This window comes from Podarcis muralis, chromosome 2 (genome assembly GCF_964188315.1).
Source record: "Podarcis muralis chromosome 2, rPodMur119.hap1.1, whole genome shotgun sequence".
Classification (NCBI taxonomy): Eukaryota; Metazoa; Chordata; class Lepidosauria; order Squamata; family Lacertidae; genus Podarcis; species Podarcis muralis.
The window spans coordinates 29,147,688-29,172,707 of record NC_135656.1 but is presented as its reverse complement, the minus strand read 5'-3'; the positions used below and the strand labels follow the sequence as shown (position 1 = coordinate 29,172,707).

The following is a 25,020-nucleotide window of genomic DNA, read 5'->3' as shown; positions in this document are numbered from 1 at the left end:
CTGTGTGAGTGGGCACCTTTCCTCCTGAGCTAGTTATCCCTTGTGGCCTCCGTGCATCTTCCTTAAGAAGAGTTGCTTCTTTATTTTTATTTCCTCCTTTCCTTTCTTGAGCTTATGTAACTGCTGCTGTGTGGTGCCTGGCCCTGATGTGGTTTCTATGCCAACCCAGTGCAATACTGGGCTACTGGGAGAAGGAAAGCAGGGAGAGGATTTTGCTCAGGTATTGGCCAAATCAGAATGGCTTTTCTGAACTCCTAGCCTGCTTTATAGATCAGGAGTGGCTAACCTGCGACACTTTTTGTTCTCGGACTCCAGCTCCCATCTGCCTCAGCCAGCATGGCCAGTGGCCAGGGATGATGGGATGTCTGTAGCTCAACAGCATCTGGAGGGCCAGACGTTCCCTACCCCTACTCTAGATAAATCAAGTTTTGGGGGCATTGAAGCAGTCAACCACCCACAATTAGAGTCAGGGTGGGGACCAGGGGTGAAGAACTTGTGGTCATCCGGGTGTTATTGGACTACTAGCCCCCAACAGCCTCAGACAGCATTGCCAGTGTAGCTATTGATGATTCAAGTTGGAATCCAGCAACATCTGGAAGGCCGCAGCTTCCCAACACCCCTCCCACCCCTGGTTGATGTTCCATTATCTCTTTAGCTTTTCTAGAGAAGCTACAATTTCCATTGAAGGATGACTGAGATGTTGTTTCCCTCAGACCAATAGAGATTCCTTCCATTTTTCAACCTTACCTGTCCCTGGTACGTTGTATTGAGTGCTAGAGTTTACAAACACCATAAAAGTAGAGCAAGTACAGACTCTGGGGTACACCAAGGCAGCTGATGAGGGAAAGATCATTCTATACTGCAGCTTCCAGTACTACCACACCATGCAAGTTCCTTCTCACAGATACTGCAAGGAATCTTGCAGAAGCTTGGTATATTTTATTTTATTGCTGCTTATAGTCTATACTCTTAAAGGCAGGAAAGGGGGGTTCTGTGTCAAGACAAAATAAACTAGGCCACATTCCTAAATTAGCCAGTCACAGGGCAAGAAAAGTATTGACAGGTATGTAGATTTTATAACCCATCTTTCTGTGTAAAACCAGAGTAGCTTCCACTCAAACTATGGCAAAGCTTTAACAAATTAACAAGAGTAAATGATCCAACTGAAGAAGTCTGAATGCCTGTGAAAACTGGAAAGCTTGGGTCAACAAAGACATTTTGACTTGTTTCTCAAGGCAGGGATGGGAGTGAATGGGTAACATCCCCCATGGAAGGAATACTGTATAGGCCCTACTCAACATGGGTGCCATTTTGCTAGTTAATACACCCTAAGTTAAAACTTGGATCAGGGCCTCTCCAGGGGGCAGCAATGGGGCAGCAAACTCTTCCTAATGCAGGGATGAGGAACCCCCCCCCCCCCAGCCAAGGCCCATGTTACGGTATTATCATCCCAAAACTGTTAGGGCTCACATTCATTCAGTGGATGTGGCCAGATAGAAAAGTAGGTGGGGCCAGAGCAGGAATTGCAAATGTGTCTCTTAATCTTTGTCCATTCTTCTAGAATGTACATACAAGATGAGGCTTGGGCTGTTGATCTTAAAAATGGTAACCAGAATCAAATGATAAGTTATTGCATATCCTTCAAATGGGCTGGTGTGTTGTGTCAGCAGTGGTTTCTTTCAAAGTTCCTCAGTTTCAAACCTGGATGTTGACAAAAGCATGGGCAATAGGTTCCAAAAACCTTGTTCTCCAATGATAATCTTTTTTACCTGGGAAAATATTTAGTTCCGGCCACAGTTTCCATCTGGAAATTGAGGGTCTTTCCAGGATATGGTAAACACAGATGGGTCTCCTCCAGCTAATGTGGATTTCTGACCAGTGTTACCTCTGTGTTGTCTGGATTCCACCTAAGGTTGTTCCACTCTGCCCCACACAGCCACAGTCGCCAGGAAAGAAGCAGCACCTGAATCTGATATAAAAGAAGCCTGGGTGTTGTCAGCATGTTGATGACACTTCAACCCTGTTCTTTGGATGATCTTGGGAGCTTCACGAAGGTGTTAGGGAGAAAGGGAAATGACAGGATTCTTCAGCACTCCATAGGAGAACAGCCAGAGATGTGAGGAACAATTTCTCCCAACAGAACTCTCTCGATGACTGGAGAGGTAATTTTCCTGTAACATGATTTGTTAAGCAAGGGGTGCATAATTTGAGACTCTGCTCAGTTTTCTTAGCTGTTAAGTTACATTGAACTCACTGGGATTTGCTTTTGAGTAGACCTGTATGGAAGTACACTGAGAGCCTTTTAGATATTGACCCTATCAGTAAAGGGAAGACCAGCTTGCTTCATTGGTTAGGCTCAAGAAGTCCAGCTCACTTGATAACAATCCAGAGTACACATTGCACCCTTGTTTTCAGAGACAGTTTCAGTTACCAGACTACGAAAGGAAAGGAATATCAGCAGGGGGGGGAAATGGCTTCATACTCTAGCACTTACTCCTGGGCAACATAACTCAGCATCCTTTGCACTTAATTCTTTTGCTGCCCAAATATCCCAAATTGGTTATCCTTAGTTAAAGAGCATGACTTTTAAAAACAAAAGCCCTATCCAACCAACCAATTATGCAAATTGCATAAGCTATTCCCATCTTACTAAGGGATCCCCGGAGAGCTATTTAGCAATGTGAGGTTTTGCATTTACTGGCCTATAAATCAATTTAATATACAAGGTGTGGGGAGTGTAGGTTTGGAAGTCTCTAAGGAAGTGATACTTATATCTATTTTCTAATTCTTTTCCCTTATATTATTTGCCGCATTTCACCAAAGCCATCAGGAAACCTCTCTGCAACATTCCACTGCGGTCCCCCTTAAACCATGCCTAATGGAAAGCTAGGTTGAAGAAAGAGTTCGCTTACCTGTATTAGAAGCTCATTCCATGTATTGATTCAAATTTACAGCTCACCCTAAAGGCTTCAGACAGAAACACGCACATACCCACACCTATTAAAATGCAATGAAACCTAATAAAACTACAACACTAAAATAAACTCTGCCAGATCTCCAAAAGCCAGTCTAAACAGGTCTTAACAGTGCTCACAAAATATGTTCAGCCTTGGACTTTGGGAAGCTTCTAAGCGGAGGGGGTGGAAATCTAAGCAGATTTGGCAATATGTTGGAGTGTCATTTTTTGCCTCCAACTTCCATGTCGATAGATTTTTAAGACAGAGAGAAAATATACTATTTTCAAGTCCTCCACCATTTCGCAGAGGGAAATAGGAGCAGCAAGCACCCATATTCTCTGACCCAAGTTTTACTGCCCTGGTCTCCTCCATCCCTGACTAACTACGCATAGCTGAAGGTTTTGGTCTTTTGTCGTAAAATCTGCAAATGCCTGTCTCTGGTGGGAAGAGGATATTTGTTTGGTTAAAAATCTATTGTACTCCCAATAAGATTGTCATAAGTTCCAAAATACAGCTCAGCAGCTGCAATGTGCAAATTGGGAGGCCTTGCACAAAAGCGTGGTGCCTTTGTGTTCTTGTGCCTGCATTGGCACACAATATGGTAATCTGTTTCCCTGTTCCCGAGATTTACATTCTGAAGAAAAACGCCAAAACACTAATTTTTGCAAGGCATTTCCAAAGGGAAAAAAGGCCAAAATAACGAAAGAGATTTATCAAGGGAAGGTGCTGGGAAATAGGGACTGTCGTTGGTGAACAAAACATGTGTTTTGATGTTGCCTCTGGTATGAAAATGTCTAAAGCCAGCTCTGCTTTCAGAGGCCACTTCTTGGTTATCATGGCCTCAGAGAAACAGTCTCTTGCTTTAACCTTCTGCGTAGCCTACCAATCTCTGGGAGTTCGGAACATGAGTACATGGAAGGGCCTTTGTCTGACTTTCTAAATAATAAATGCCTCCTTTGCCATCAGAAGATGATGTTGGAGATTAATAGTGACAGCTGCAAGAAAGAATAAACTTTTGTTAAAGGGCATTCTGGGTATCATCAGCATCAGCAGTGGATCTGTACAGAGTGGGAGGCTGTCTCTGAGCTATCCTGCCCACATGTGTGAGAAACAAATTCACCAATGATATATAAGCTTCACGTGGCGCCCTAACCTCCCCTCCAGTTATAGTTTCGTCCATCTGCTTTCTGTGGCATGTCAAGTGTAAGAGAGGATGAACTGATCCTGCTGAGATTTATAAGAGGAATACAGTAATCAAATTCTCATCATTTGGTTGAAGCCTCTGTGGAGACTTCAAGAACAAGATAACACTAGTGCCGCTGCAACACTATTTAAAATGTGCTTGTTGGCATCGCCATGGAAATGAACAGAACCGACCATAGCATATGGTGACAGGATGGATTTTTTCCACAGCTATAATAGTTGAGCCTTCGTGACAGTTCATGCCGAATTATGTGCATTAGTCTAGTTTGCATAACTGGTGCTGAGTAGCTTTAAAAAAAAAAAAAATTGCATGCAAAATCTAGAAGCAGGTAAAAAAAACCAAACCACAAGATGTTCCTTGAGCTTGAAAACCATGGTGACTACAGAACAAAGACAAGACAGAAATGGCTTCTAGCAGGCAAAGCTAGCAATACATGAAAAAGTGCCTTGCTGTTGCTATGCTCCCTTTTTGGATAAATCTGACTTGGCCACTGCGATACCCCTAACCTCTGTGCTCTGGGAACATCCAGGATGGATTACTGTCATGCACTCTGTGTGGGGAATATGAATGGAAAACTTAAACTGCCCCCCCCACCAAATGCAGCAGCCAGATTACTGGGTCACCTTCCATTTAGAATATATGCAACCTCTGCCCTGGTTGCCAGTTTATTTATGAGCCTAATCCAAAATGCTCACATTAGTTTTTAAAGCCCTAAACAACTTAGGCCCCAAATATCTGAAAGGCTGCTTCCTTCCCTACAGAGCCTTTTAGGTGTTAGGATCAGCAGAGGGGGTCCTCTTGGTAATTCCACACCAAGAGTTTTTTTAGGGGAGGGTGGCAGCCTGGGACAGGGCCTTTTCTGTGCATCCCCAAAACTGTGCAATCCCCTTCCCACAAAGGTGCTTACAGCAACTTTGTTCACTTTCCATCATATGCGGAACATGCATCGCCCTGCCTTGGGCTTGGACACCTGAGATGTATGTTTTTGTGGCTCACCCTTTTCTTCTGACAGTGTTTCCCCCCGACCTTTTCAAAATAGTGTGTTTGAAATTGTTGTATCCCAGTGTGATGAAGGGTGGGTAATAAATTGAATGAAAAAGAATAAGTATCCAAGGCCAGGCCCTTATCAGGTGGCTACCAACTCCCCACTACATATTGGCATATCTGTACTTCACCTGCTTGATGGCCTGCCCTTAGGCAGCAATGACCCTATCGTTAGGTAGAGTGAGGCAGCTGCCTCATGCAGCAGACGTGGAGATCCTGCAATCACAACCGTTTTCAGCTTGAGGAGCAGCACTTTTTTTTTTATCTTCTTCGGAATCTGTGCATGAGAATACTACTCAGAATAGATTGTCCAAATTAAGACTGCTGCATTTACCCATTTTTCTGTGTATAAGACGCCCCACGTATAAGACGCCCCCTATTTTGGGGGACTCCAAATTAAGAAAACACTCCTTAGCGCTACCCGTGTATAAGACGAGCCCCAATTTTAAACATAATTTTTTGGTTAAAAAACCTAGTCTTATACACGGAAAAATACGGTAATTTGTCATGAACTGCATACCCTCCAACATTTCTCCAATGAAAATAGGGACGCCAATAATAATAATAATAATATCCCATCCGTCTGACTGGGTTGCCCCAGCTACTCTGGGCGGCTTCCAACATATATAAAAACATAATAAAACATTAAACATTTTTTAAAAATCATCCCTATACAGGGCTGCCTTCAGATGTCTTCTAAAGGTTGCATATCTCCTTGGCTTGGGGGTCACATAACTCCATCCCCTCCAACATTTCTCCGATGGCAATAAGGACGTCCTAAGGAAAAGCGGGACATTCCGGGATCAAATCAGAAACCGGGGCAGCTTCTGTAAATCCGGGACTGTCCCTGGGAAACAGGGACATTTGGATGGTCTGCAACTGTAAGGGCAGTTGGTGGAAAAACTTCCACTGACCTGACCTTCATGTGCTACAATGGGCTCACCTTGTCTCCGTGGTTATGCCAACACACACACAGTTTAAAGCGGTGTTTCAGCTGATACAGGTGTTAATCTTGCTGCTGTGTTAGCATTAGGAGTTTCCCTAGGTGGTGAATGAACACATTCTTGGCTTCTGGCCTTGTCTGTTGTGCTCAGCCTGAAGGTTAAAACAGAGCTTCTGCTAAGCCTAGGCCTGTGCAGCCTTTTCCAGCACACACAGGATAGTAGGGACCTGGGCTTGCTACTGTTTAGTTCCTGTGCCTTGTGGTGTTTATGTAAAGTCACCGCTGCCTAGACAACAGAGAAAATGTGGCTGGGGGTGGGAGCTATGTACAAAATAAAAGGATGGCCCCTGTAACTGTTAGCAGTAAAGGGAAGGAGGTCAGAAGGTTTTCTGTACATAGATTCCCACTAAAAGATAAAGTCCACAAGCAATTTAAAGGTAAAGGTAAAGGGACCCCTGACCATTAGGTCCAGTCATGGCCGACTCTGGGTTTGCAGCACTCATCTCGCTTTATGGGCCGAGGGAGCCGGCATACAGCTTCCGGGTCATGTGGTCAGCATGACTAAGCCGCTTCTGGTGAACCAGAGCAGCGCACAGAAATGCCGTTTACCTTCCCGCCAGAGCGGTACCTATTCATCTACTTGCATTTTGACGTGCTTTCGAACTGCTAGGTTGGCAGGAGCAGGGACCGAGCAACGGGAGCTCACCCTGTCCCGGGGATTCGAACCGCCGACCTTCTGATCGGCAAGTCCTAGGCTCTGTGGTTTAATCCACAGCGCCACCCACGCCACCTAGAAGCAATTTACAACCCAAGTACTAAAAGTAAATCAAATAAACACATTTAAAAGCAGATTTAGCAATACAATAGCATATCAATGGTACTGCTTAAATGTCCAGGAAAGCAAAAAGTCAGAAATGATGACAAGGTTGAGCCTAGGGAGATGTCTCTGGAGAGAGCATTCCATAAACAGGGACATATGTGATCAAACACTGGTGGGATGTGGTTAATAGTACCCTGCCTTGTTTCGGTTGTGTGGTGGGATGAAATTATCAACAATGATTTTTTTATGTTTTGGGGAAAAATAAGGGAAGCCCTAAGCTAGATGCAGCAGCAGACTTGGTGGTTCAAGCCATGCTTTAGAGAAATGTGGCTTCTAAACCTCCTTCCGCTATCTCTGTTTTGTGGCAATGTGTGTGACCCAGGAAGGCTGGAAATTAATTCATACCTTCTTCAGCTACTCTGTTAGGTGGTTGTAATTTTAAAAAAAGCAAGTAGATTCACAGCCAAGCACATGAACTACTTTCATGAAAACAGAGGTAGCATTTAAATATAGGGCTCACAAACCCATATTTCATCCTCACAACAATAACATAGGTCGAGACAAGTATTATTCCCAGTATACCAACGGGGAGGAATTGTGACTGAACAGTGCCGGATTACAAAAAGCCATAATTAAATTTGAGCCTCGGTCTTGCAAGTGCAATGCTCTGCCCACCAGATTAGATTAGGAGAGGAAATCTCAATAGTTACAGTTTACTAGGCATGTGATCAGATTGGACTGCCGCAGGTAGACTGGCATAGGCCCTTTTCTTCCCCAACCCTCTTTGTACCAATATAATTTTCTCTTTAATCTATTCCGTTCCCTCTAATCTAAACTATTCAGATTTCCCTCTAGTCTGTTCAGTTTAGTTTCTGACCATGTCACCTGCTGCCCGGAGATCCTTGCTGACTGCGTTCAACACCCTTTCATGCTAAGACTGCATTGCGAGGTAGGCCAGTTGTGCCTGTAACATTTTCCAAAAAGCTGATCCAACTCTAATCAGGGGAATAACCCCAGCGCTATGAGCCAGTTAGTGGCCAGGAAGGGTGGCAAATAAAGTGCCAAAGCTAGGTTTTTACTTTAACAGCTTTTATTAAGAATAAAAATAAGAGATAACAAAAAAAGTAAAGTTCGACATTTAAGTAACCTACGGAAGTGTAGTTATAATTGTCCACTACTAACACAGGGAGGGTCTTCTCAAGTATAGAAGCAGGGTGTTGCTTCTCTCAATGGTCACAGATGAGGGATAAAGGCAGGGTTTTCTATATTTATGGTCCGTCAGGGCCCAGGTGATTTTAAGTGATGGCTTGCCTGACACAGCGAAAATGTACCTTTGGGTCATGTTGCAGGTACACAGGAAAGGAGCCTGACGTGTCTGGGAAAGTTGCGCAAAAGGAGGTGTAAATTAATACAGAAATTGCACAGGCTATCCCCAACAGACAGGATATTGCAAAGCATTGCTCAGCTTTACAGATCTAAAATGAGGGTGAAGATATCACATCCCCACTTAGAAGGAATGGGGACTAGAAAGGTTATGTGTCTTAAATATAATGCCCTTTGCAGGATAGATCTACATCTCTCTCTGTGTGTGAATGCATATGTTTATTTAACACCCCCCCAAAAAAAAAATACAGAGCAGGCCTTGGTATGGGATAACAAATATCAAATAATCTGGAAGCCTTCTGCACCCATGGATACCAACTGTGAGCATTTGTTCTGAAGATCAAAAAACATTTGGGCTTCTCCACATTTACCTTTCCTCTGCTCTTTCCAGGCACGGTCCAACTGATTACTAAAGAGAAGATTTTCATGGGGAAAGTTCTGGGGCAAAATAACTCAACAATGGTCATACACAGAGTTTTTAAGCGCTGTTTTTAAGAGCAGGGCAAAGCGTAAACGTGAATAAGCCCTTAGTCTTAGTCCCACAATAAGGTAGTCATCAAAGGTAAAGGTACCCCTGACTGTTAGGTCCAGTCGCGGACAACTCTGGGGTTGTGGTGCTCACCTCGCTCTATAGGCCAAGGGAGCTGGCGTTTGTCCGCAAACAGCTTCTGGGTCATGTGGCCAGCATGACAAAGCTGCTTCTGGCGAACCAGAGCAGTGCACGGAAATGCCATTTACCTTCAGCATTGCTGAAGGCTGGTAAATAAATCTTTCCCATTTTTTTTTTAGCCAAACAAGTAAAACTCCTCTACACGTCCCACCTCTCTTGACTTGTTGCCCCGATGCAAAGGTGGAGAGGTGATGGAGAGGGCAACTGTAGTCTGGTTGGACAAAGGGAAGAAAAAGTCTCCAATGCACATTAATTCCAGGGTGCACTGCTTCTAACAGCTGCAATTTCAGTCATAGTCAAGGATTCCCGGCAACTGGATCTTTTCTTAATACGGAAAGTTAGGTGATAGATCTGTTTCACCTCCTGGGTTCTTGCTTCTGTTTAAAGCACAGGAGGTGAGCTCAGAGAGGATGGGGAGCTCAGGCAGTGGGGCGGGAGAAGGGGTCTTCATGCCTGCATTCCGTTTTCCACCATTCAGAACCATTAAACCAGCCCCGTACAATTGATGTGTTTTGTGTCCTTCTAAATAAACAACTAAATTACTGCAGTGTGGGAAAATTGAGGATTGGGGGAATATTGAGTGAATAAGGAGACTCCCTCGGCTGCACAGCCTGGCTGAGTGTTCCTTCCATTCCATTGTTCTTCTGACTCCCAATTGCCCCAGTGATAATTATGAAATATTAGAACTGCAGGAGAGGCTGGTGGCTGCATAGAATGGATGCTGAGTCTTAGACTTTTAAGTGCTGGTTTTGACCTCATAAATGAACAGTATCAAAAAAGAAAGGGAAAGTTAATGGTCATGTGAAGAAAAGGCAACCCCAGAGATTTCTGGCAATGTGCCAGCTCCGTTTAAAATGTCCCTAAAAGTCACTGGAATTATTTTTTTTTTTTAATGAAACGAAACCAACCCCAGTTCGCTCTGCTAGTTAACACCTTGTGTGCCCCTATTAGATTAATGCAGTGTCTCTGTATTGCTTGACTTGGTCACTAGATGGCAGCAGCCATCTCTCTCAGAACTTTTCCCCTTAGTCTTAATAAATCTTTAGGAGAGGGGGGGAAGGTGTGAAGTTGTTTCTGTGAAAAGGACATTTCAGGTGGGCGTGGAAACTACAGCGACTCTTCCAACTCTCTGTGAAGGTGCGAGAATGCAACTTTTTCAACATTCCCCTCATGTTAACTCAAGCAAGTGTTGTTTATACATGCCCCTTCTCACATTAGGCATTGAATTGATGGCTAATCCACACAGACAAAGCAGCGGGTCGAAACTGAGTGAAATTGTGCCGGGTAACAAAAACCAGTGGTGCGATTGCTTCACCTCAGATTCAGAGCACAACTGAGCCCACTGCACAACACATTTTCAGTAATATGAAAATAAATGTGGCTTGAGCTTAATACCTCAAGGACCTCCTCTTTCCCTATGAACTTACCCGGATCCTGAGACATTTTCTGAGGCCCTCCTTCGTGTGCCCCCTTCTTCTAGAGGTTCAGAGGGTGGCAACATTAGAAAGGGGCCTTTTCTGCAGTGGCTCCCCGTCTGTGGAATGCTCTCCCCAGGGAAGTTTGCCTGGCGCCTTCATCATACACCTTTAGGTGCCAGGCAAAAATGTTCCTCTTTAACCAGGCCTTTGGTTGATCGACATCCAGTGTCCTTTTAAAATGTGTTGGGGTTATTGGGTTGATTTTATTTTGATTATGTATTTTGTGTTTTTTATATTGTGATTTTATCCTGTGACCTGTGGGTATACGGTGGTATACAAATTCTAAATAATAATAATAATATTAATAAATCTGTGAACAGGTTAGAGGTAGCACATTAGCTGCTTTGCACAGGTTGTTGACTTCATACTGGAGCCGTTCAAGACAGGTCCTCTGGACATGCCAATTTGGTGACGTGACTAAAAGAAAGTGAATAGAGAGAAGCTTTTCTGCCCTCTCCCATCAGTCCTAGGACAGGCATCCAATGAAGAAGAATGGTAGAATATTCAGGACAGACAAGAGTACTAGTAAATAGTTTATCACACAGCACATTGTTACCCTGTGGAACTCACTCCCACAAGAGGCAGTGATAGCCACCAGCTTGGACGACCTCAGAAGAGGATTAGACAAATTCATGGAGGACAAGGCTATCCATGGCTGCTAGGGATGATGACCATGCCTTGCCTTTAGAATCAAAGGAGGGTCTGCCTCAGAGAACCTGCAGCTACTGCCCTAGACCTGCTTCTGAGCTTCACATAGGTATCTGATTGGCTACTGTGGGGAACAGGATGCTGGCGTTGATAGGCCATTGGTTCCATTGGCTTGGTTCTAAAATGGGCAGGTGGAGTCAGAGACCCAAGAGATCACTGCTGCTGTTGCCACCTGCGTGAGTGTTGGGAGGACCGCTCCCTTTCCTGCTAACTCCATCCGGCCTAGGGGGCGGGGCCTGCACTCACCACTACAGTTTAGAGGCCTGAGCAGCTACCTGCAGCAAGTGACAAAATGGTTTTAAATGCTTTAACTGCTTTTAATTTGCTGCACCTTAAATGGTGGTGGTTGTTTTTTTATAATGTTTTATAATTTTATAATTTTATTTCTGTTTGCGGTTGGTTAAGTATTTAGTTAGGGTGGGGAACAGTTTAATTTTAGCACTATTGTTTTTTGCTGTGCTTCTATTTTTATTATTCTGTTAAGTTATTATATAGTTTGTATTTTGCCTTTTAAGGGGAAGGGTCAGGGCTGCCTGGGAGTGGGCCTCAGCCAATAGAATGGCTGGGGCAGGTTCCACAGGAGGGAATGTATTGGGACACCCGATCTCAGTGATCACGGGCCGGAGGAGGAGTTACGCTAAGACCAGACCATGTCATTACCGAGGAGGCAGGTTTAGTCGTTGGTTGAGGACTATCCCTGCCTCCAGGTCTGGTCCTGACCGGAAGGATACTGGAATCAGCAAGGGAAACCCACATGACCTGAAAGTGTTGCTGTGCAATGCCAGGTCAATGATGAATAAAACCACTGCCATCCACGACCTGATTGTGGATGGAGGATTTGACCTGGCATGTGTGACAGAGACCTGGTTGGATGAGGCAGATGGGCCTGTCCTTGCCGCTGCTTGCCCACCAGGTTTCTCTTATGCACAGCAACCCAGGTCATGTGGGCGGGGAGGGGGGGTTGCAGTGATTTTTAGGAAGTCATTAGTCTGCACCAGGCGTCCTATTGGGAAGACCCAATTTTCTGAGTGCATGTTCTGGAAGTTGGGCAATAGGGGCAGTACAGGATTCCTATTGGTGTACCGACCTCCCCGCTGCACCAAGGATTCCCTGCCCGAGCTGCTTCAGGTCATGGCGGATATGCTCCTGGAGACACCTAGCTTGGTTGTCCTGGGGGATTTTAACATCCATGCCGACACGACCTTACAAGGGGCCGCTCGGGACTTCGTGGAAAGCATGGCCTCCATGGGGCTGTCCCTGAATAAGTTTGGCCCAACTCATAGCCGCGGACATGCCTTAGACTTGGTGTTTACCTCTACAGATGTTGGTGATCTGACATTATCTAAAAGCGAAACAAAAGAAGTGCCATGGTCAGATCACTTCCTGGTGCAACTGGACTTCTCCGCGACCCTTCCCCTCTGCAGGGAGGTGGGACCGATTCGGATGGTCCGCCCCCGCCACTTAATGGATCCAATTGGCTTCCAGAGAGTGGTAGGGGATGTTTTATCCCAAGTTGATGGCCTTTCAGCTGATTCCCTGGTGGCCCGCTGGAATGCGGAGTTAACCAGGGCTATTGACTGTCTGGCTCCGAAGCGCCCTCTCCGATTGCGTGGTTTTCCCCGGAGCTGAGGGTGATGAAACAATCGTTGAGACGGCTAGAGCGCCGGTGGCGGAAAACTCATTCTGAATCAGACCGGACACGGGCTAGAGCTCAACGTCGAGCCTACCAAGTGGCAATGGCGACGGCGAAGAGGGCCTTCTTCACCGCCTCCATTGCATCTGCAGAAAACAGCAGCAGGAGACTTTTTCAGGTAGTTCGCAATCTATCGGAACCACCTGCACCACCGGGGCCTGGTAGGGACCCCAAGATCTCCTGCAATGCTTTTGCAAAGTTTTTTGCAGATAAAGTCGCTCAGATTCAGAAGGAGGTAGACTCCACCGTGGGAGCAGGGCCAGGGTGGGAGAGTGCTAGAGTTCTGTCTGGTCCTGTTACATGGGATCAATTCCAATCTGTTACCTCCGAGGATGTGGACAGGCTGCTTGGACAAGTGAAACCGACCACCTGTCTCCTGGATCCTTGCCCATCCTGGCTGATAAAAGCGAGCCGGGAAGGGCTGGGCGATGGGCTCTGCGGGGTGGTGAATGCTTCCCTCTATGAGGGAGCCTTCCCAGACCCGCTGAAAGAGGCGGTCATTAAACCGCTTCTTAAAAAAACATCTTTAGACCCAGCCAATTTGGCCAACTATCGCCCAGTCTCAAATTTACCATTCTTGGGCAAGGTGATTGAGCGGGTGGTTGCCAGACAACTCCAAGCACGCCTGGAGGATGCGGACCATTTGGATCCCTTCCAATCGGGATTCAGGCCTCACCATGGGACTGAAACTGCCTTGGTCGCGCTGGTTGATGATCTCCGGCGGGCTAGGGACAAAGGTGAGAGCTGTTTCCTAGTTCTGCTGGATCTCTCAGCGGCCTTTGACACCATCGACCATAACATCCTTCTGGACCGTCTAGAGGGGCTGGGAGCTGGGGGCACTGTTATACGGTGGTTCCGCTCCTTTCTCCTGGGCCGTGTCCAGAAAGTGGTGGTGGGGGATGAGTGTTCAGACCCCTGGGCTCTCACTTGTGGGGTGCCTCAGGGTTCCGTCCTCTCCCCCATGCTTTTTAATATCTATATGAAGCCGCTGGGAGAGATCATCAGGGGGTTTGGGCTGGGTGTTCATCAGTATGCAGATGACACCCAGCTCTACCTCTCCTTTAAATCAGAACCAGTGAAGGCGGTGAAGGTCCTGTGTGAGTGCCTGGAGGCTGTTGGAGGATGGATGGCGGCTAACAGATTGAGGCTGAATCCTGACAAGACAGAAGTACTGTTTTTGGGGGACAGGGGGCGGGCGGGTGTGGGGGATTCCCTGGTCCTGAATGGGGTAACTGTGCCCCTGAAGGACCAGGTGCGCAGCCTGGGAGTCATTTTGGACTCACAGCTGTCCATGGAGGCACAGGTTAATTCGGTGTCCAGGGCAGCTGTCTACCAGCTCCACCTGGTACGCAGGCTAAGACCCTACCTGCCCGCAGACTGTCTTGCCAGAGTGGTGCATGCTCTAGTTATCTCCCGCTTGGACTACTGCAACGCGCTCTACGTGGGGCTACCTTTGAAGGTGACCCGGAAACTGCAATTAATCCAGAATGCGGCCGCTAGACTGGTGACTGGGAGTGGCCGCCGGGACCACATAACACCAGTTCTGAGAGATCTGCATTGGCTCCCAGTACGTTTCCGAGCACAATTCAAAGTGTTGGTGCTGACCTTTAAAGCCCTAAACGGCCTCGGTCCAGTATATCTGAAGGAGCGTCTCCACCCCCATCGTTCAGCCCGGACACTGAGATCCAGGGCCGAGGGCCTTCTGGCGGTTCCCTCATTGCGAGAAGTAAGGTTACAGGGAACCAGGCAGAGGGCCTTCTCGGTAGTGGCTCCTGCCCTGTGGAACGCCCTCCCAGCAGATGTCAAAGCAATAAACAACTATTTTACTTTTAAAAGTCATCTGAAGGCAGCCCTCTTTAGGGAAGTTTTTAATGTTTGACGCTGTACTGTTTTTAATATTCAGTTGGAAGCCGCCCAGAGTGGCTGGGGAAACCCAGCCAGATGGGCGGGGTATAAATAATAAATTATTATTATTATTATTATTATTATTATTATCACATATGACAGGCAGAAGTATTTTTGCTGTCTCTTTCTCACCCCAAGGTGGGTTACAGGGTTGACTACCATTGAGGAAGTGTTTGGTCAAACATCAGACATAAGGTAACGTGGACCATTAATAACTCAGTCTTATGTCAAGGAATTAGACAGCAAAAAGCAGAGACATCACCTTGCCGACAAAGGTCCGTATAGTAAAAGTTATGGTTTTCCCAGTAGTGATGTATGGAGGTGAGAGCTGGACCATAAAGAAGGCTGATCGCCAAAGAATTGATGCTTTTGAATTATGGTGCTGGAGGAGACGCTTGAGAGTCCCATGGACTGCAAGAAGATCAAACCTATCCATTCTTAAGGAAATCAGCCCTGAGTGCTCACTGGAAGGACAGGCCCTGAAGCTGAGGCTCCAATACTTTGGCCACCTCATGAGAAGAGAAGACTCCCTGGAAAAGACCCTGGTGTTGGGAAAGATTGAGGGCACAAGGAGAAGGGGACGACAGAGGACAAGATGGTTGGACAGTGTTCTCGAAGCTACCAACATGAGTTTGACCAAACTGCGGGAGGCAGTGGAAGAGAGGAGTGCCTGGCGTGCTCTGGTCCATGGGGTCACAAAGAGTCGGACACCAGTAAACAACTAAACAACAATGTCAAGGAATAGCTTGCTAAGCTAAGCACCCTTACAACCATACAGCATTGGCACCGGCAGCTTGCACTGCTACAGGAATGCAGTTCTGGCATCACAGACGTGCAGCTGTATGATACCTGGCATAGCATGTGAGGGAGGAGCATCTAGCTGGCCCACTCCAGTCACCTTATTGTGCCAATACAGTGCCTTCGATCCAAAAGCACAGCTGCTGGTTCAAAAACACTGCAATATAGTCAGTGCACAGCTGAGCAGAACAACCAGCAGACACTCCCCACATTCACACGCAAGAGTGTTTATTAAAAATGTTTCTATGCTGCTTTTAATTTACAAGGAAACACCAGAGCAGTTCACATAATAATAAAATATAATAATAAGCCAAGCTGTGCCAATCTGCTTTACACCCGGTCTCTATATCCCTGCCCAATGTTTTTTCATTTTTCCACTGAGGCACATTCTACACTGCCTGGCAGTGTTGGAAAACAAGAAGTTGGGCATCTAGTGTGGTGGCACAGGCATTATGGAACACTCTACCTAATGAAATTAAGTTGGTGCCTTCTTTAATGAATTTTAGGTGCCAAGTTAAGACTTGATTATCTTGGCAAGCCTTCCTATGAAAATGACCAACAGTTTCTATCACATTATTGTCAGGTGTTATTCTGTTTCTTTAATGTACAGTGGTACCTTGGATTACAAACACCTCGGGTTACAAACATTTCGGGTTACAGACTCTGCTAACCCAGAAGTAGTACCTCGGGTTAAGAACTTTACCTCAGGATGAGAACAGAAATTGTTCGGCGGCAGCAGTGGGAGGCCCCAATAGCTAAAGTGGTACATCAGGTTAAAGCGGTTTCAGGTTAAGAACGGACCTCCGGAACAAATTAAGTTCGTAACTGTTAAGTTGTGGGCGAACATATCAGACGACACAGCGATTCTTCCAAAGCAGCTCTTTATTTGTAAGCTGGAACAGAACTAACTGAGGAGCTCAGTCAGCCTGCTTATATAGAGCCCCAGAACAATGTAACTGTTTCCATTTTCTAAAACTATCCAATCACTGAACGTCACTTTTGATCCTTCATTTGCATACAAACTATCCAATCACTGAACGTCACTTTCGATCCTTCATTTGCATAACTATCTACAGTATCCCCCTGCTGGCCCAGGGTGAGAACTTCAGTACATAACAGTAACCAGAGGTACCACTGTACTTTGCTTTGATTTTATTTGTTATGTTGCTTTGGCTAATTGAGTTGCCCTTTATATAAGTTTGTGATATAGATATTAATAACTGAAAATAAAACTGGTAAAATCAGTGATTATTAACAGGGAAATTATGAGTCAACAGATATGTCTTTGATTGGGGATGAAACCTTCCCCCCTACACACAGCTGATACTTGACCTCAAGGGGGGAGCCTTCCACATGGTAGATGTCACAACAGAGAAATGGCCCCCAAAAAGGATGGTTGGCGCACAGCATGGTCCCCTGCAATGCAGGAATCTAGGTTTGCCATATTTCAAAAAGTGAAAATCCAGACACAAAAGTGGTTGAGCTTTGGGGGGGTTGGGGGGGTCAAAGCTCTTTGTCCTAGTGCTTTTCAAATTCTGGCTGTGTCCAAAAAATTCAGAACATATCAAGGTTCAGGGGTGAGAGGAGTGACCAGCCAATGTCTGGAACTACAGCACATCAGTGCGAGTAGAAAAATAGGTACCGCTGCGGCAGGAAGGTAAACAGTGTTTCTGTGCGCTCTGGCTTCTGTAACGGTGTCCCGTTGCACCAGAAGTGGTTTAGTCATGCTGCCCACATGACCCGGAAAGCTGTCTGCGGACAAATGCCGGCTGCCTCGGCCTGACGCAAGATGAGCGCCGCAGCCCATAGTTGCCTTTGACTGGACTTAACACTCCAGGGGTCTTTTACCTTTCACCTTTTTACAAATAATACTGCTTACTGCATTGAAGCAGTTCCAATCAATGCAGGAATCTATTTCACACTTCTTAATTCTTTATGACCCAAACATACACACACGTCAGTACAAGGTATTTTCCTTCCCTCCCTGTTCCATGTAGGGAAACCAACTGCACTGGCAGTGAAATCTTATTTCATTCAGCACTGTTGATGTCTTCCACTGTGCGTGAAGAAAACAGGCTGGTTTAGGTAGGCTGAGGGTCACACAAAATGCTCTTCCTCCAACGCCTTGCCACCATTCCATTCACCCCTAGCATCTGCTATACTTTGCCTAATGGTTGGGTCAGTCCTATGAACATGATCAGATTAGCTTTAGCAATCAGCTCCAGGCATAGCTGCCCCATTAGCTAATTGCCCACCTATTAACCTAAACAGAGTCTCTGCCCCATTTCAATCTCTGGTTAGATCTCAAGGCAACCTATCTATTGGTAGTCTGTATGCACAGGGTGCCACTGTTGGCATCGCAATTATTTGCAAGGAGGCTAAACAATCAAGGTGTGCTGCATAATGTACCCTTACGCTATGTGACTGCTTTTCAATTCTATCTCTGCCCACAAGGTCTCCTTGATGGGAACTGCTGACATCAGACCAAAGGTATTTCATGCACAAACTTATGCTTATGCCAATTTAATTTCTCCAGAATTGCCTGCTGTCTTCATCGCGTTCTGACTGAGGAACAAGCTAGCATGTATTTGTACATGCTAAGTTATCTTCAAGTTACAGCTGGCAGGGTAAGCTGGGAAAACAATTATTTACACAATACCTGTTCCTAATTATTATTATTTTACATTGTCAAATGAAATAAATGGTAAGAAAGATCAAAGTTAATTTGGAAACAACTCTTCAAAGGCAAGACAACAAACAGGCCTATTCTTCTGGGAATGGGAAATAAATATTTACTATAGAGTCAGAGAAAATCAGACAACAGAACAGATGAAAATGATAATAATGGTGGGGAGAGTGTACTCTGAACCTCTCTCTCTCTCTCTCTCTCTCTCTCTCACACACACACACACACACACACACACACACACACACACACTTGCAGGGAAAGTGAATTAAGGAAGGGGATATTAAGGAGATATTAAATGGTTTCCTACTCCAGCATATTTGGATGATCCTCAAAGGGGCAACATTAGAAAACCATGATCTGAAAACCATGACAATCTTATTTGAAAGCAAGCACCTTTCTCTCTCTTCTGTTGATAATCCCATAGATATCCAGGTTGAGTGCACAGTCAGTGCCTTCGGATTCTGTAGGGAAGCCACCTGCATGAGGGAGATGCGATGCAAATTTGTCTCGTTAATCTCATTAAACAGCTGACACTTGCAGGTACTGTACCATTTCTGCTTCCTGCAGCAGTACTTTGCGGGCATGGGGAGGGAGCGGCGTTGTTATGCGATGCTTTGTGTTTTTCCCCAGAGTATCCTCCTGTTTCTGAGGAAGGAATATTGGAAAAAGCACTTTGGGTTTTCTAACAGTATTTGTGTTTATATGATCAAAACTCAAAATGTATATGGAAACACCCACACACCAACGACTACAGCTCTAAGTCCCAAACGTTGTCACTTTCACACAATCTATTAATCAATGAAGCCTCAATTCCACTTAGCTCTGTGTGAATGCAACCCGTGTATAGGACTTCATTTCTTATTGGACTGGGTGACGTTCTGATCTAATGGCGCAGTGTTGCAGTAGCGCATGCCAGCAGCAGTAGGAACTGCTGCAGCAGTGAACACCAGTATCTGATCCACCAAAAAGTTATTGGGTGTGAGCCTAAGTTTAGCTGCGCCACGTGGCATTGCAGGGGAGGTGGAAGCAAAGAATGGTAAAGCCCTTTCGATATGTTTTTGTTTCTGATAATTTACACACATCAGAAATCATTGCACCACCTACCACCACTCCAATCCAGAAAATACAGGATTAATGGTAGTGGAGTTCTGCCTGTTCCAAATGGGATGGGGTTACACTCCTCTGTAAGGATCAGGCTCGTCGTGTTAGGGACGCTTCGCAGTTTGTTGTGCTGACTCTGCTGCTGTGTATTGATCAATTATTGACTTGATTTGTCTGCTTTATTGGGTGCTGTTTTCATTGTTCAGTATTGTAAATGCCTATGAGAGTTTATCAATAGCAGCATAAAAATCTTCTAAAATGGCAATAGTAGCTGTAGAGCTGCAGAGACACGGAATAGATGGTTTGGGTGTGCATCTGGCCTAGGGTTGCTATATATATATATATATATATATATATATATATATATATGCAGGTTTTGGTGTCCTCGGGTGTCTTCCCGTGTAAAAGTTGGGGTGTCTAGGCGACGTTTCGACGAGGTCTCACTCGTCATCTTCAGGCTGGTGCTTTCGGCTTCTTGTTACTGGAACAGAGCAGGATCTCAGTGTTTGAGTTCCTATAAATACTGTTGAGGGGTGTGGTGTATAGCCTCCAATGTTCTGGGCAGAGAGGAAGTTCCCAGGCTAGTGTGCCTTTTCTTCTTTTGTTCCTTAATTGCTTGAGGGATATCTTGAGTGATTTCTTGAGTGATATCCTGAGTACCACTTAGGTGGGTCATTAGGTGTGGATTAGTTGCTAAAGCCTTTGTGTCTTGACCTCTTGAACTTTGTGAAGAGTTTTTCTGAGAAGATGGCTGTACTGCATTTAGTTGTGCTCTGGCTTGGCTTCGTGTATAGGGGTGAGCTGTGGTTTTGTGGCCTGTGCCAGCCAGATCTGTGTAGGGATTGCAGGGGGGTGCAGCATCCGGAGGTGCCACCATGGTTTGGCTACTGGATGGTGTCTGTAATTTATCTGTGGAGAGGGTCTGGGTTTGGGTCTGGTGTGGTTGATTGGTGATGGCGTTCTGTGTGCCTCTGGATCTGGTGTCAGTTTTTGTGGGGAGGGCTAATTTCCAGATGTCTGGCAAGCGGGATGTGTCGTCACGCTTGTTCATGTTGTGAGGGTGTTTCTCTATCTCGATGGCTTCCATGATTATTCTCTTGTGGTGATGTTCCATGTTAGAGAGCAATTTGGAATCTGCAAAATTAATTTCGTGTCCTGTTTCTTTCATGTGTTGGAAAAGAGAGGAAGTTTTTTCTTCTTTTTTGACGGCATTCTTGTGTTCTGCGATACGTGCATTTATTCGTCTGTTTGTTTGTCCAATGTACGTGGCTGGGCAGACTTTGCAGGGTATTTCATAGACCCCTTGGTTTTCCAACTGGATTTTATCCTTGGGGTTTCTGAGGATATTGGCTATTTTTTGGTTGGCGCAAAAGGCTGTTTTGATATTGTGTTTATGGAGGATTTTGCTAATTTTATCTGTAGTGCCCTTGATATAAGGAAGGAGGGCCATGCCATTGTTTTCTTCTGTGTCTTGGTTTTTGGGGGGTGTTTCTTTTTGGATTAGCTTCGTAACCCTGTTTTGCTGGTATCCATTGGCAATTAACACATTTGAGAGATTCTGTAACTCAGTTGTCAAGTGGTCTTTGTCAGCCAGGCGTTTGGTTCTGGAGATGAGGGTCTTGGCTACGGAGTTTATTTGTGCAGGGTGGTGGTGAGATTGTGCATGTAAGTAGCGGTTGGTGTGTGTTTTTTTCCGGTAGATAGTGTGTCCACCCCAACTTTTACACGGGAAGACACCCGAGGACACCAAAACCTGCATTCCTGTACCCGTGAAAATCTACGAAAGCATATATATATATATATATATATATATATATATATATATATATGCAGGTTTTGGTGTCCTCGGGTGTCTTCCCGTGTAAAAGTTGGGGTGTCTAGGCGACGTTTCGACGAGGTCTCACTCGTCATCTTCAGGCTGGTGCTTTCGGCTTCTTGTTACTGGAACAGAGCAGGATCTCAGTGTTTGAGTTCCTATAAATACTGTTGAGGGGTGTGGTGAGGAAGTTCCCAGGCTAGTGTGCCTTTTCTTCTTTTGTTCCTTAGTTGCTTGAGGGATATCTTGAGTGATTTCTTGAGTGATATCCTGAGTACCACTTAGGTGGGTCATTAGGTGTGGATTAGTTGCTAAAGCCTTAGTGTCTTGACCTCTTGAACTTTGTGAAGAGTTTTTCTGAGAAGATGGCTGTAGTTGTGCTCTGGCTTGGCTTCGTGTATAGGGGCGAGCTGTGGTTTTGTGGCCTGTGCCAGCCAGATCTGTGTAGGGATTGCAGGGGGGTGCAGCATCCGGAGGTGCCATCATGGTTTGGCTACTGGATGGTGTCTGTAATTTATCTGTGGAGAGGGTCTGGGTTTGGGTCTGGTGTGGTTGATTGGTGATGGCGTTCTGTGTGCCTCTGGATCTGGTGTCAGTTTTTGTGGGGAGGGCTAATTTCCAGATGTCTGGCAAGCGGGATGTGTCGTCACGCTTGTTCATGTTGTGAGGGTGTTTCTCTATCTCGATGGCTTCCATGATTATTCTCTTGTGGTGATGTTCCATGTTAGAGAGCAATTTGGAATCTGCAAAATTAATTTCGTGTCCTGTTTCTTTCATGTGTTGGAAAAGAGAGGAAGTTTTTTCTTCTTTTTTGACGGCATTCTTGTGTTCTGCGATACGTGCATTTATTCGTCTGTTTGTTTGTCCAATGTACGTGGCTGGGCAGACTTTGCAGGGTATTTCATAGACCCCTTGGTTTTCCAACTGGATTTTATCCTTGGGGTTTCTGAGGATATTGGCTATCTTTTGGTTGGCGCAAAAGGCTGTTTTGATATTGTGTTTATGGAGGATTTTGCTAATTTTATCTGTGGTGCCCTTGATATAAGGAAGGAGGGCCATGCCATTGTTTTCTTCTGTGTCTTGGTTTTTGGGGGGTGTTTCTTTTTGGATTAGCTTCGTAACCCTGTTTTGCTGGTATCCATTGGCAATTAACACATTTGAGAGATTCTGTAACTCAGTTGTCAAGTGGTCTTTGTCAGCCAGGCGTTTGGTTCTGGAGATGAGAGTCTTGGCTACGGAGTTTATTTGTGCAGGGTGGTGGTGTGATTGTGCATGTAAGTAGCGGTTGGTGTGTGTTTTTTTCCGGTAGATAGTGTGTCCTAGGGAGCCATCAGGTTTTTTGTAGATTAGGACGTCAAGGAAGGGAAGTTGGTTGTTGGCTTCTATTTCCATAGTGAATTGTATTTTGGGGTGTAGGCTGTTGAGATGTGTGAGGAAGCTGTCCAGTTTTTCCTTCCCGTGTGGCCAAATTACAAAGGTGTCGTCAACATATCTGAGCCAAAGTTTGGGTTTGTGTTCTGACTTGTCTAAAGCATTGGTTTCAAAGTGTTCCATGTACAGGTTTGCGATGACCGGTGAGAGGGGTGATCCCATAGGTGCTCCTTCTATCTGTTTGTATCTTTGTCCATTGTGGATGAAGTACGTGTTGGTTAGGCAGTGGTTGGTCAGGTCCAAGATGTATTCGGGGGGATTGTATTTGTTTTGAATGGCTGTCAAGGCTTCATTAATGGGCACTTGTGTGAAGAGAGATACAACATCGAAGCTCACAAGTAGGTCATTGGGATGTAGGTTTTGCTTCTTTATTGTTTCTATGAACTGGAAGGAGTTTGGAACGTGTGAAGAGATGGATTCTGCATAGGGCTGAAGTTGCTTGGCGAGAAATTTAGCGAGATTTTGTAGAGGTGAGCCTATGGAGCTGACTATTGGTCTGAGTGGTGTTCCCTCTTTGTGTATTTTGGGGAGGCCGTAGAGTTTGGGGCATCTGGATGATTTTTCTCTGGGGATGATTCTTAGCTGGATTTCTTCACTGATAGGAGAGGCTTTTATTTTGGATTTGGTGGTTTTTTCCAGATAGGTGGTGGGATCTGTTTTTATAGGTTGGTAGGTAGGGTCTTGGAGTAGATTTGATAGTTTTGCTTGGTAGTCCGATGTGTTCATCACAACAGTGGCATTACCTTTGTCTGCTGGGAGAATGATTATGTTGTTGTCTTTCCTCAGGTTGGTGAGTGCTTTCTGTTCTTCTTTGTGTAAATTGCTTCTGGGTGGTTTGCTGGAGCAGAGGATGTTGGTGACTTCAAGTCTGATTTTATTGGCTTCATCTGGGTTGATTTTGGTTAGGCTAGCTTCGACTCCGCATATGATGTTTTCCGTGGGGATGCGTCTCGGGGCGACTGCAAAGTTGAAACCTTTGGAGAGTACTTTGGTTTCAGTTGAGGTGAGGATCCTGTCTGATATGTTATGTACTGTTTGTTTCATGGGTTGTTGTGGAGGGTGGCTGGGCTTCTGGCGTTTCTCTAGTTTGTGGAGTTTGTTGGTGTGTGTGTCTGTCTTATGTGAGGTCTCCGTTTCAGCTCTCCAGACGGCTAGTTGTTTGCATTTGTCCCAGAGTGCAGGGTGGATTTTGTTACAGAGTTTGAGGTGAAGAGTGAGCAGATCTTTGTTGGTTTGGTTTAGTAGGTATCTTTTCTTGTGTAGTTCGTTTCTGATTAGGGATAGTTCAGTTCGTTTCAGGATCCTTTCGGTGGCTGGGGTTTTAGAGTGGAATTTAAGTTGGAAGCATGTGGGAATTAAGTTGTTGTCTCGGCAGTTGCGTAGGAACAAGAGATCACATAAGATGGTGGCTCTTCGGATTTCTAGTTTCTCGTAGGTTCTTGTCAGCTGGAAGGTTTCCTCCCCGTAGAGGTGAGATATTTGCTTTCGTAGATTATATATATACCAGAGCATAAGCAGCACAGCTTGGCAGTCAGGCACATAGTTAATATTCCTCACATGGAATATATCACAGAGGGCTTTGCACCATATTCAGCCGAGGCCTGAGCCAAATCAGGCTTACCAAATCAGGCTTACCTGGAGGGATCCGGGCCTCCGCTGAGTCAGGTTCAGATAGCACTACAGGTTGGGTTGGGTTGAGCAGCCCAGACTGATGGTTCATACAGTTTTTATGTTGTTGTTTATAGAGTGACCACAGCTTCCATGACTTGCATTTTGTATTCTATTCACATATACTTGCATATGTTTTCATCCTAACGTTTCAATCTTCGCTTCTGTGCTATTGTTACTTGGGTTCCCCGTGATGTTGTTCTTTTTTTTGTTACTGGCCTCATCTAAAGCCACACTGGAATGTACTCTGAGCCACAACCACCTGCTGAACGAGTGGGAGTTGAAGCTGCCTTGCCACTTATCATAGAATTGTAGAGTTGGAAGGGACCACTAGGGGCATCTAGTCCAACCCCCTGAAATGCAGGAACCCTTTACCCAATGTGGGGCTTGAACCCACAACCCTGAGATTAGGAGTCTCGTGCTCTACCAACTGAGCTACCCCAGGATCCATCTTGTCCTCTCCATCTTCTCAAAAGACTCTTGCACAGTGCTCCTGCACCCTATGGAAGCATTTCCTGGCGTACAGGGCAGCAGCAACTATTTGTGTTTCTGTTGCCCTTGACTAGGGGGCAAGGATAAGCTCCTGGCACTGCAGCAAGAGTTGGCAAATAATATCTTTGTGAAGCACCGGCAGGAAGTGGTTCTTGCAAACACCAGAATTAGCCCCATAGCTTGTAATATTAAATGGAGGGGCCTAAAGGTTTTGCTCATG

The 25,020-nt window shown here is 45.4% G+C and overlaps 1 non-coding gene across 1 annotated transcript; it reads right to left on the bottom strand.

Annotated features, from left to right (window-relative positions):
• Nucleotides 1-24,679: 24,679 nt before the first annotated feature.
• On the bottom strand, nt 24,680-24,754 carry TRNAR-CCU (transfer RNA arginine (anticodon CCU)). Its single transcript has one exon. It is a non-coding gene; the product is annotated as a tRNA-Arg (tRNA).
• Nucleotides 24,755-25,020: the final 266 nt, after the last annotated feature.